This window comes from Pygocentrus nattereri, chromosome 17 (genome assembly GCF_015220715.1).
Source record: "Pygocentrus nattereri isolate fPygNat1 chromosome 17, fPygNat1.pri, whole genome shotgun sequence".
NCBI lineage: Eukaryota > Metazoa > Chordata > Actinopteri > Characiformes > Serrasalmidae > Pygocentrus > Pygocentrus nattereri.
The window spans coordinates 13,836,998-13,846,513 of record NC_051227.1 but is presented as its reverse complement, the minus strand read 5'-3'; the positions used below and the strand labels follow the sequence as shown (position 1 = coordinate 13,846,513).

The 9,516-nt window shown below is 42.0% G+C and overlaps 1 protein-coding gene across 3 annotated transcripts in view; it reads left to right on the top strand.

The window, feature by feature from the left end:
• chd7 (chromodomain helicase DNA binding protein 7) overlaps nucleotides 1-9,516 on the top strand; it is a 66,342-nt gene continuing 56,826 nt past the window's right edge. For all 3 annotated transcript variants that reach the window (XM_037546426.1, XM_037546427.1, XM_037546425.1), the window contains exon 1: nucleotides 1-300. The gene's annotated coding sequence lies outside the window, so the exon portion shown is untranslated. The remainder of the gene's footprint in view (nucleotides 301-9,516) is intronic.

Genomic DNA, 9,516 nt, shown 5'->3' with positions numbered 1-9,516 from the left:
GAGAGAGAGCGAGCGAGCTCTCGTGAACGCGAGCGCCTGGATCGATTCGGATTTAAAAAAAAAAAAACTCGAAGCGAGTTGGATTTTTTTAACCACAGAGAGAGCGAGAGAGAGAGAGAGCGAGAGCGAGAGAGAGCCGGCGAGGAGCAGCAGGAGCAGGAGCAGCCGCCAGCAGGGCGAGAAGTTTAGAAGATCGACCTTTATAATCACTGTTTAAAGGGATTTTGTATCCAGGACGAGCCGGTTGGAGTTTTTAATTTAGCGAGGAAGCTCCGCGAACTGAGCCGCGCTGCGTTGGAGGTGAGTGAGAGAAACTGCCGCCAGTCCAACGCTGGAATCGAACTTTGGCTCCGTTTAAATGTTTTTAAACGAAAACTTGTTCGTTAAGTCCGTTGACGCCGTTTTTCTGCTCAGCGTCGCTCCCGTTCGCTTCTGCCTAACTTAACCTACATCGCGAAAAGTGCTCGCCGAGTTGGGCTGAACTTTGCGTTATTCAATGAAATGTGCTCGTATTTTGGCCAAATCGAAATCCATTTAATTCGTGTGTCTGTTAGAAACTCGGATGATCTAAACCAATTCGCCTTTTTACTTTATTTTTTTTACACAGTTAAGTCTTCGAAAGTAGCTTTGCTCGGATGCTAACGTTACGTTAGCTTGTTTAGCTCGCCACCCTTTTTTCTCTCCTTCATTGTAAACGAGGCTTCTTAATTCGCCAGGTTCTCGACGGAGTTTTCCCGTTCCACCTTAAATGGGGCAGTATATACGTTGTGGTGCCTGAGGCGCCAGAATGTAGCCGCTGTCCCATTTAAGGTGGAACGGGCAAATTCGAACGAGAACCCTGGCGAATTAGGAAGCGAGTCCCGATTAGTTGTTGTAATGAGGGGAGAATGGGAATGTCGGTTGGGAGATAACATCTTTTCTGTTCTTTAAAGAACAAACAATGGTTCTGCTTTTGTTTCACGCGACCCAGCAAGTTTTATCGACCACAAAGCCCGAAAGAAAGAAGGCGAAAACCTGCAGTTGGCTTGGTTAGCAAAGCTAATTTGGCGTTGAGTGAGACACGAGGTGGAGGTGAGTCAGTGCGAATGAGGGAGATCCCCGACCCCCGGAGCCACAATTACACGGTGAAAACACCTCACAATTCACCGAAAACTACCCCAGCAGGTCCAAATCGCCTCCTAAACTTCGACTTGTGCGCTTTAGCTCACATTTAAAGGACGCCAAGTGCCCGGCTTCTGAGGTAAGGCTCATCGGTCTGAAAGTGTCCGGAGAAGGACAATATAAATGAGGAGAAAGGAGGTTGCTTGGGGCCAGATGGTCAGTTTTTTCACCGTTTAAGTTTGCTTTAACACGTTTTATCGAGTGCTATGTGTCCGTTTGCAGCCTAAACGTGTCCATCGCAGTAGTATTTGTGTTGAAAATTTAATTTTGAGCACTTTTTTCGTACTAAAGCGGTGTGTCTTTGCTGTTGGCCTCATTGTCTGCTATAGGTTAGCTAACCTAGTGCTCGCCTCGACACGTTCGTTAACCCAGCAGTGGATTACTTGGGCTTCGGATGTAGATTTATGTGCACTTATTATTCAAATAAGACGTGGTTTAATACAAAATTCGCCTTCATTTGCAGCAGTGGAGTGTGGACATCGTTTTTGTTCTGTTTTCTGGAAAGTTTGGGATACAGCTTTTGTTGTTTGTCATTTTTGAGACAAGTTTGACCTCTTTAGTCCCATTTATTCCTCTTTCAGTATTTAATTAGGTTTAAAAGAATAACACCTGTCTCTCAGCAGTGCTCCCGTTTTCTTTTCCCCCCCTTTCTCTATCACCCAGCACGTTTCTTTTCCGAGTGCTCCTCGTATCCCTTCAGTTTGATTGTCCGAATTGAACTTTCTCAACTTTATTTCGAGCCGTTTTCCTCTGTGAAAGCGCTATTAAGCTCGGGATAGAGGTAAACGTTGGCCTGGTATTGTTAGCATTGTTTTCAGCCACTAACTGACTGACTAACTAACTAACACCCCTTCCCCCCCTCTCTCTCCACGCTTTAGCCTCCTAAGATGGCAGCTTTTAATGTGAATGAGCAGATATGAGGGCAGTGCATGGCGAGCAGATGAGAAGCTGCATTGTAGTGGCTTTTTGGCCCCCTTTTCTTCTCCCTTGCCTTCTTTTGTGGTCACGGTGGCTTGTTCACTAGTTGCATCGGGCTTGAAGTGTTACCAGGCCGTGTGGGGTTCCTCTTTTCCCTGGAGGAGACAGAAGTTTGTGTAAAAGTGGTGTTTTCTCTGCATTGGTTTGAGGTCGATGTGAGGGTGATTTGTCCATCTCAGAAGGCTCATATTTTGCCTGTAGTGGGACAGATCTTCATTTTGAGGTGTTACTGACGCTCAAAGTTTATTTTTTTATCTTATGAGAGAGAACAGTTTCAGTTCAGCTGTGCTTAGGGCTGGGCAGTATGACATGATGTTTTTGTGATCATTTCTATGCAATGCAATATCATCAGTACTTGAACACCAAAAACTGCCTTTTTCATTATAAGGAGAACAAAATTAGTCATGTTGAACTGGATTTAGAGCAACGCTGGTTGCCAAATATTTAATAAATTTGTATTCAGTTTGATTTTATTTTATTTAAGTTGTTCATTTTTTTTTTCTTGGTTTCAGCTGATCAGATGTCTGAAAAAGTCCTGTGACAATTTCTTGAAGTAGTCTATCTCAGTATTTTATTTTATTTTTCCCCCCACCTCACCCACTTCTAGTTGTGCCATAATTTACCTGCTTTCGTGTTTCTGTGCCTACGCAGATCACCCGTCAGCTCGGTTGTTAAAGAACATGCTTTTTAAGAACTCTTTGGCTCGTTTGCCCATTTAACCTCCAGCCGAAGAGCATCTCTGATCGCAGCAGCCATTTCGGAGGCGGAAGGTGCCGAGCAGAGGCTTAACTTTAATCCCGACTGCAAAGACCATCTGCAGGTGCAGAAGTGTAGTGCATCTTAGACCTGATGGTGAGGGCTTTGCTTCCATTTTGAGACACAGAGGCTGAGTTTTGTCAGTAACTTTGCCATTCTTTGGAAATACACTAACAATTTGGTTTTATTTTGCTTAGTTAATGAATTGATTCTTACTACACCAGTTAAAAAGTGCTGCTTGCTCTTTTTTATATGGTAGCTACTCTCAAAAGCTTAACCTGTGGTGCTAAAATGATTTATACCAACTAGAAACCTCAAATGATTCAAATAGGCACCCAAACAAACAGCACTTTCCTTCTTCTTTCAAGCCACTGCTGCCAACATGCCGTCTCTAGTGCTGGTGGAAAAGGATTGGATGAAGTTCAGAATATTAATGTGAATAACTGAATTAGAGGAAATGCATAGACACATGCGAAAGAAGATGGATTCAGATAAGCTTACAAATACACAAACCTCATCAAAGCAGCCTTTCCAAGAAGTCTGATTTGTGTATGTGAACTTCCACTATGCATTTAAAGCTTGGGCTGCTTTGAATCGGCATATTTTTCTTTGAAACGGGGAACCATCAAGGGAAAATGTGGTGGGGGTGCTCGAGTTTTGATGTCACCAGGTGGCAAGATGTGGATCTACAGTGGTTTGGCAAAATGTTTGGTGTTGCTTTTAGTTTTAGCGCTGGAACCACGAGGCTAGAGTGACTTGTTACAACATCCTCGTCGCTCCAAACTGCAGCTAAAGAAGCAAAGATTGTCGTAAGTTGCCTCCTTTTCACTTCAAATCAGGTGGGAAGCCATTTTGGTTTGATTTGACATGTGGTACGAACTCCAGTGACGTCTTTTTTTTTTTTTTTTTGATTGATGGAGGCATTTAGCATGTTTGCTGCTGCTTATATTTCCATTTAGTCTTTTAGGCATGTCTTTATTTAACTTGATTTAAATCTCCAGACATTTAAACAGGGTGGAACAATTAAAATTTGGGGATTGGATTAAGCTTTATGATTTAGCTTGCCATATCTTTAACTGTGACATGCTGTTGAACTAAAAGTTTGAGAAGGTATCAAATCAGCGCTCAGTTTGAGGGAGGATGCCTGGGAAAACCATCCCCCATTCAGAAGAATTGACCTTCCCCTTATTAAACTGCTCCTCATGGCATTAAGATTTTATTGATATCTAGCCAGTATATTCAGTGTGAAATGGGGGGGGTCTTTACCAAAAAAGAAATGAAACTAAGTATATTATAGTCATAGGCCCTTAGTTTGGGGCTAATACAGTTGTATGCAAAAGTTGGAGTGCCCCTGGTCAAATTCCATGTTCTGTTGATTTTTAAATAAGTGACCACTATCTCTACACAACACATTGTGGCCTGTGCAAAAGTTATGGCACATTTTATAATTTTTTTTTTTTTTTGTTTTGCAGCAAGTTCAGCTTGGCAGATTCACAGAAACTGTGCATTGAAATGCGCATAATATTTAAGTTTCGAATATGTGTTGATGCATTTTCACTTTAGAATATCTGTGCATTTTGACTGGTGCTGTAGGTGGTAACCTGTTTCTGTATTCGTTTGTTTTATTGCTTAAGATCCCAGAAAGCATGTCAAGCTTATTGCTTCAAAGCTGGTGTGTTAGGTTTGTGACATGCTTTCAGTCTTCATCAGGCACGGCGCTGTCGCCCCTCCTCTCCAGCCGAGGGTTAGCAGGAGGGCTGCATTGGCCTGTTGTGCAGCAAAAACAAGCGGCCCTTTTTTTCACTCATCGCTCACCATCCCCCCCCCCTTTCTCTCTCTCTCTCTCTCTCTCTCTCTCTCTCTCTCTCTCTCTCTCTCTCTCTCTCTCTCTCTCTCTCTCTCTCTCTCTCTCTCTCTCTCTCTCAGAAGATGGAGGAACAGTTTTAGATGAGCAGATTGGAGTGTCAGTCTAATTCTAATGGAAGCCCCTCAGCCTTTATTGTTGGACACAGTCATTTAAAGTGAGGATATATACGTTTGAGTTGAAATCTCTCTTGTATTAACGATTCTACTGCATTTCTTGAAAGCACCTGTCCGTAATGCACCTGTCAAAATAAAACTGTGTACTATGGAAATGGTAACTTGACAGATGTACAAAAAAAAACTTCAGTTAAAATTGGATTTTTTTTTTATCTTTGCAATTTTACACCATTCGTCAGTCCAGCTGTTCAATTTTCACCAAAAAATTAAAATGTTGGGCAATGTTCCAAACAGAGCCACAATAGAACCAAGCTACTGTGTAGTGGGTGAATCCTTCACAAAACTCATTGCAACTCTCCATTTTAGGTTTAAAATGTAGCATTTCCTCCATACCTGAGCATTCTTCCCACAGTCACGTAGTTCAGAGATGTCGTGCGTTTTATCTGCATGAATCCACGCCCAAAGTTTCAGCAAGCATGTTTACTGCTCACCAGTCGTTTCCTTATTTCCCTTTCCACTTATATTGCTTTAATGTGTGTGCTCTCTGCACATACATCAGCTCTGTCAGCAGCCTCTGTTCCACACGTTTGCTCTCATTTGGATATTCATGGTTATCTTTGGGACTTTTCTTTCAGCCTAGTATGATGGCAGTACAGATAATCAGCACTAGCATACTGGTCTGAAAGGGAAAATGGGTAATTGTTTTGGGAGCTTATTTGAATTACAAGTTTCTTGCTGCTGTGAATCAAGTTTTAGGAGTTGTCGGCATGCAAAAAAGAACAAACGGCACAATCGATGTAGTAGGACACAGTACAAGTAGGACAAGTAAAATGATTGATATTCTGTGTTTTTTAGAAGGAAACGCCTTGCAAAAAGGTATGATGCATTAGCACTTCTGCTGCAGTATGCGTACATCAGTCTGACCTTACGTTTTTAATTCCTGAAGGCAGCTTTGCTCGAAGTATGAACGATCTGACTGCCACAGCCCCCCCACCCCAATAATTTCCCTGCCCCAGGCAACCACGGGCACGCAAAAAGCCCTCGGGATGTACAGCCCTAACCACCCTGAGGGAAAAGCTCAAATCTGTATATAGCCTCAAAACATGTCTCTGGGCCTGGAGTGCATTGATCTTGCTGTGTCATCAACCTCTGTACTAGATGTTTTTCCTCCCTTCATTCACTTGCTCATAGTTAGCTGTTGGATTTTTCTTTCAAGACAGTGTTGTCGCTGGTATAACAGGAGCTTCTTATTCTCAGTTAACAAGATTGTATTACTTTTAAGTACTTTTGGACCATTTCTGTTGATCTATTTATCATGAACGTAGATGCTGACAGGCTGAACATTTATGCCTATGTATACCCTTAGGAACTTTCAAGGTCATTTTTCTGTAGCAGGGGCAGTTTGGGTTTATGTATTATTTCTTCACAAAGTCCTGCAGTAAATCAGATGATTTAGCATTCAAAATGTTAGATGCAATAGAATTACTGTGACTCTAACCCTGAGAAGGACAGAATGCAGAGCTCCTACTGTGGTCCTGAGTGTTTTGTCCTTCAGACTGGTCAGACATCCACAAGAGGATCTGCATCTGAAACCTCCACATGGAATTATTGGCCTGTGGCACTGAAATGTGTGACTCCTGTGCTTGAGGTCTGTTGCTGTTGGGTGTTAAGTTCTAAAGTGGTATATCCGTGGTGGACGATGGTAATATAGCAAAAAACTAATCACAGTACTGGACTGTGTTCACCATATGCATCGTGATATTTGGTTTGCGAATGTGTAAAAACTGGTTGTAGTTTGTCTAAGGGGCTCTTTCTCTGGTACAGTTGATCACTGATGATTTATCATTCATATTGCCTACCTGTAGTTGACTATAAAATAAGCTTGCTATTCAGTTTGTATTCATGAGTATGAGTGCTAATGTAGGATTTATTTAATTTTAATTATTCATGTTATGATATTTAAACTCTTGTCACAATTAATGAGACGTTACAAATGCGACACACACGATGCAGGAGTAATGTCACATTTAAGAATGGCACAATGACTTATGGATTATTTTGCTGTTCTGCACTTGGTCCAGTCAAACAGGGCTAGATATATTGACTTTAAGGAAAAATGCATTCATTTGTTGTTCTCAACATACACTCAAAGTATATTGTGTGTCACAATAACGATAAAATAGCGTCATATAACCGACCTACCTCTACTTATGTTCACAAGTTTCACAAAAATTAGCTCATCACTCTGGGTCTGTCTTCACAAACCACTTCATGAGTGCGAGCACAGATCTAGGATCAGCTTTTGTGACCCTAATTACTCATGAATACGAGGAATCTGATCTGAGGTCAGCCCTTTTACTCTAGGCTGCTTTGTGAATGCCAGCCCTGGATTCTGGTGAGACAGAACTGACTTGGACACAGCAGTAGCACTGTCTTTTTTCCCCCTCTCCTCTGAATGTCCAGTGCTCTCCCTGCTCTGAGAGGAAGAGGGAGCCTTTGTGCCTTCTTGCCCCGTCTGACCCCTGCAGCAGGTTGAGCAGACGAGTCACAGAAACGGGCTCGGTGACATCAGGGCCAGCAGGAGGAGGTCAGAGGGTCTCCTCCTCTTCTGCATTTCCTGTCTCTGGTGCCTTTTCTGCTTCTCTGCTTGCAGCTTTGTGGTTTTGCTTAAGTGAAAACCTATCTATATATAGGTTATATATCTTTATGGTACAGGTTGTTTTTGGCAATTGTGCAATGTTTACTATATCTTATTTTAATTTGCATAACAGCTTGTACAAAAACATTAAGAAAAAATGGGAATTGAGACCAAGTTGCCTGTCTTTGCAATTACGGAGGAATGTTTATCTGTAGCTTTAGGTAGAAGTGGAGGGGGGAAAAGGCATTGCTGTGCTAAATGTTTTAGGCCAGCAGTGCCTAAATGTCCTTCTTTTCCAGAGTGCGGTAAATGTCATTAAGTATTGAAACATTGATTTACTCTAAAATGTCCATCTGATGTGGATTAAAAATGCAGTTTAATACTCAGGATTCCAATATGATTCTACATCTTTAATGTTAACGTTCTTCCCCAGTTTCTCTGGGCTTGTTTGTAGCCAGCCTGGTGAACTGCAGGGTAGTTGGCTAAATATCTGCCCCCCACCCCGCCTCCCACAATGTACCAAAATGCCACTTAAATATTTATATATTGATCTCCTCGTAAGCTCAAAAATGCCCCTCAAGTTCAAGTCCAGCCTCAAGTTTCTCCCTCTTACCTTTAAATGAACTGAAGTCTCTTCAAAGAAATGTTTTGGTTGAAAGCGGGGAAAAATATCTAATTGTAAATTGAGTTTTTGTCCTGAAGTTTATTTCAACTCCGTTTTTGATAGTTGCAAAATTTAACCGCACATTTATAGCTTTAGTTTAATTTAGTATTTATCTCAAGCTAAATGCTTGCATTGTCTTATACATTTGGCCAAAGGCACATAACTTTTTTTTTTTTTTTTTTTGTGCCAAGGAACTCTGCCATTTCCACCTTTTCTGGCTTAAGGGTCTGAACATGTAGCTTTGAACTAGTCAGCCAGATAGCAAGTTCCAAGTGATCAATGTCTGAAAAAAGAAAAAGTTGCGGTATCGCGTGTATTATGAAAATGTCTTGATGAATTCCAATATTGGACTTTTGCTTTATCACCCACATCTACAACTAAAAATCAAACATTTTCCTGGTACCTAGTAGTACCACATATAAAGATTCCTACAGTGTTTGAATTTCTGTAGGCTATAATTAAAATTGCAGCTCTTAGTTTGAACATTGCGCTTCTGTAAATTGATTTCAATCTAATTTAAACTCATTTTAAACCCTAACAGCCAAGAATGTATTCCAGTTCATTTGAAATGAACTAAAATTCACTCAGTAGTAAAGTGTAGTCATTCTGGTTTCTTACTTGCTCCCAAGCTTGCACGTGCACCCACTTCTATCGCTGAGTAACAGATCTTGCCCATCAACGAGGCGACCACGCAAAACCCACCAGATCTACACACCCACAACCTCCCCAACTTCTTGCATCCTGTGTCACACTCGTGCTGTCTTTGTGCACGCTGTAGATGCACCCCCCACCTCCTCTGCCCAAATATACAATGTGTTCTGTCTCTTTTCTCTTCTTTTGTTTCTCTCTCTGATATAAATTATGCCCAGCTGCACTCTTGCGGGGGTTGCTGAAGAGCTGAGAGAAATAAAAGGACGAGCTCCACTCCCGGTGAACGTTTGTTGCGATGACCCTGTTTTGAGAGGGGAAGGCCCTTGTTGTTGGTGTTGGGTTTTTTCCCCCCATCCCTCTCTCCCCTCCTTTCCTCCCCCCTTTTCCCCTCTTTCTTCTTGCCCCTCTTATACTACCATCCACCGCATGTGTGTGGAGATCAAACCCGAGAGAGAGAGAGAGTAGAGCCATAGGTGGTCCAGGACCCTGCGTTCACTTAACAGGGTTTTAAAGCGCTTTGTGAAATGGGAAAATTGAGGAGGAAAGATTGGTTAATCAGTGACTTACTTGCAGAGTGCATTAAAGAGGTAGGCAGTGTTAATGACTGCAATCACACACACTTGGTGGGCCATTCCTCCATCTCCCTTTAAACCCCCCCCCCCCTCCCTTTTTTCTTTCCCTCCTTTTA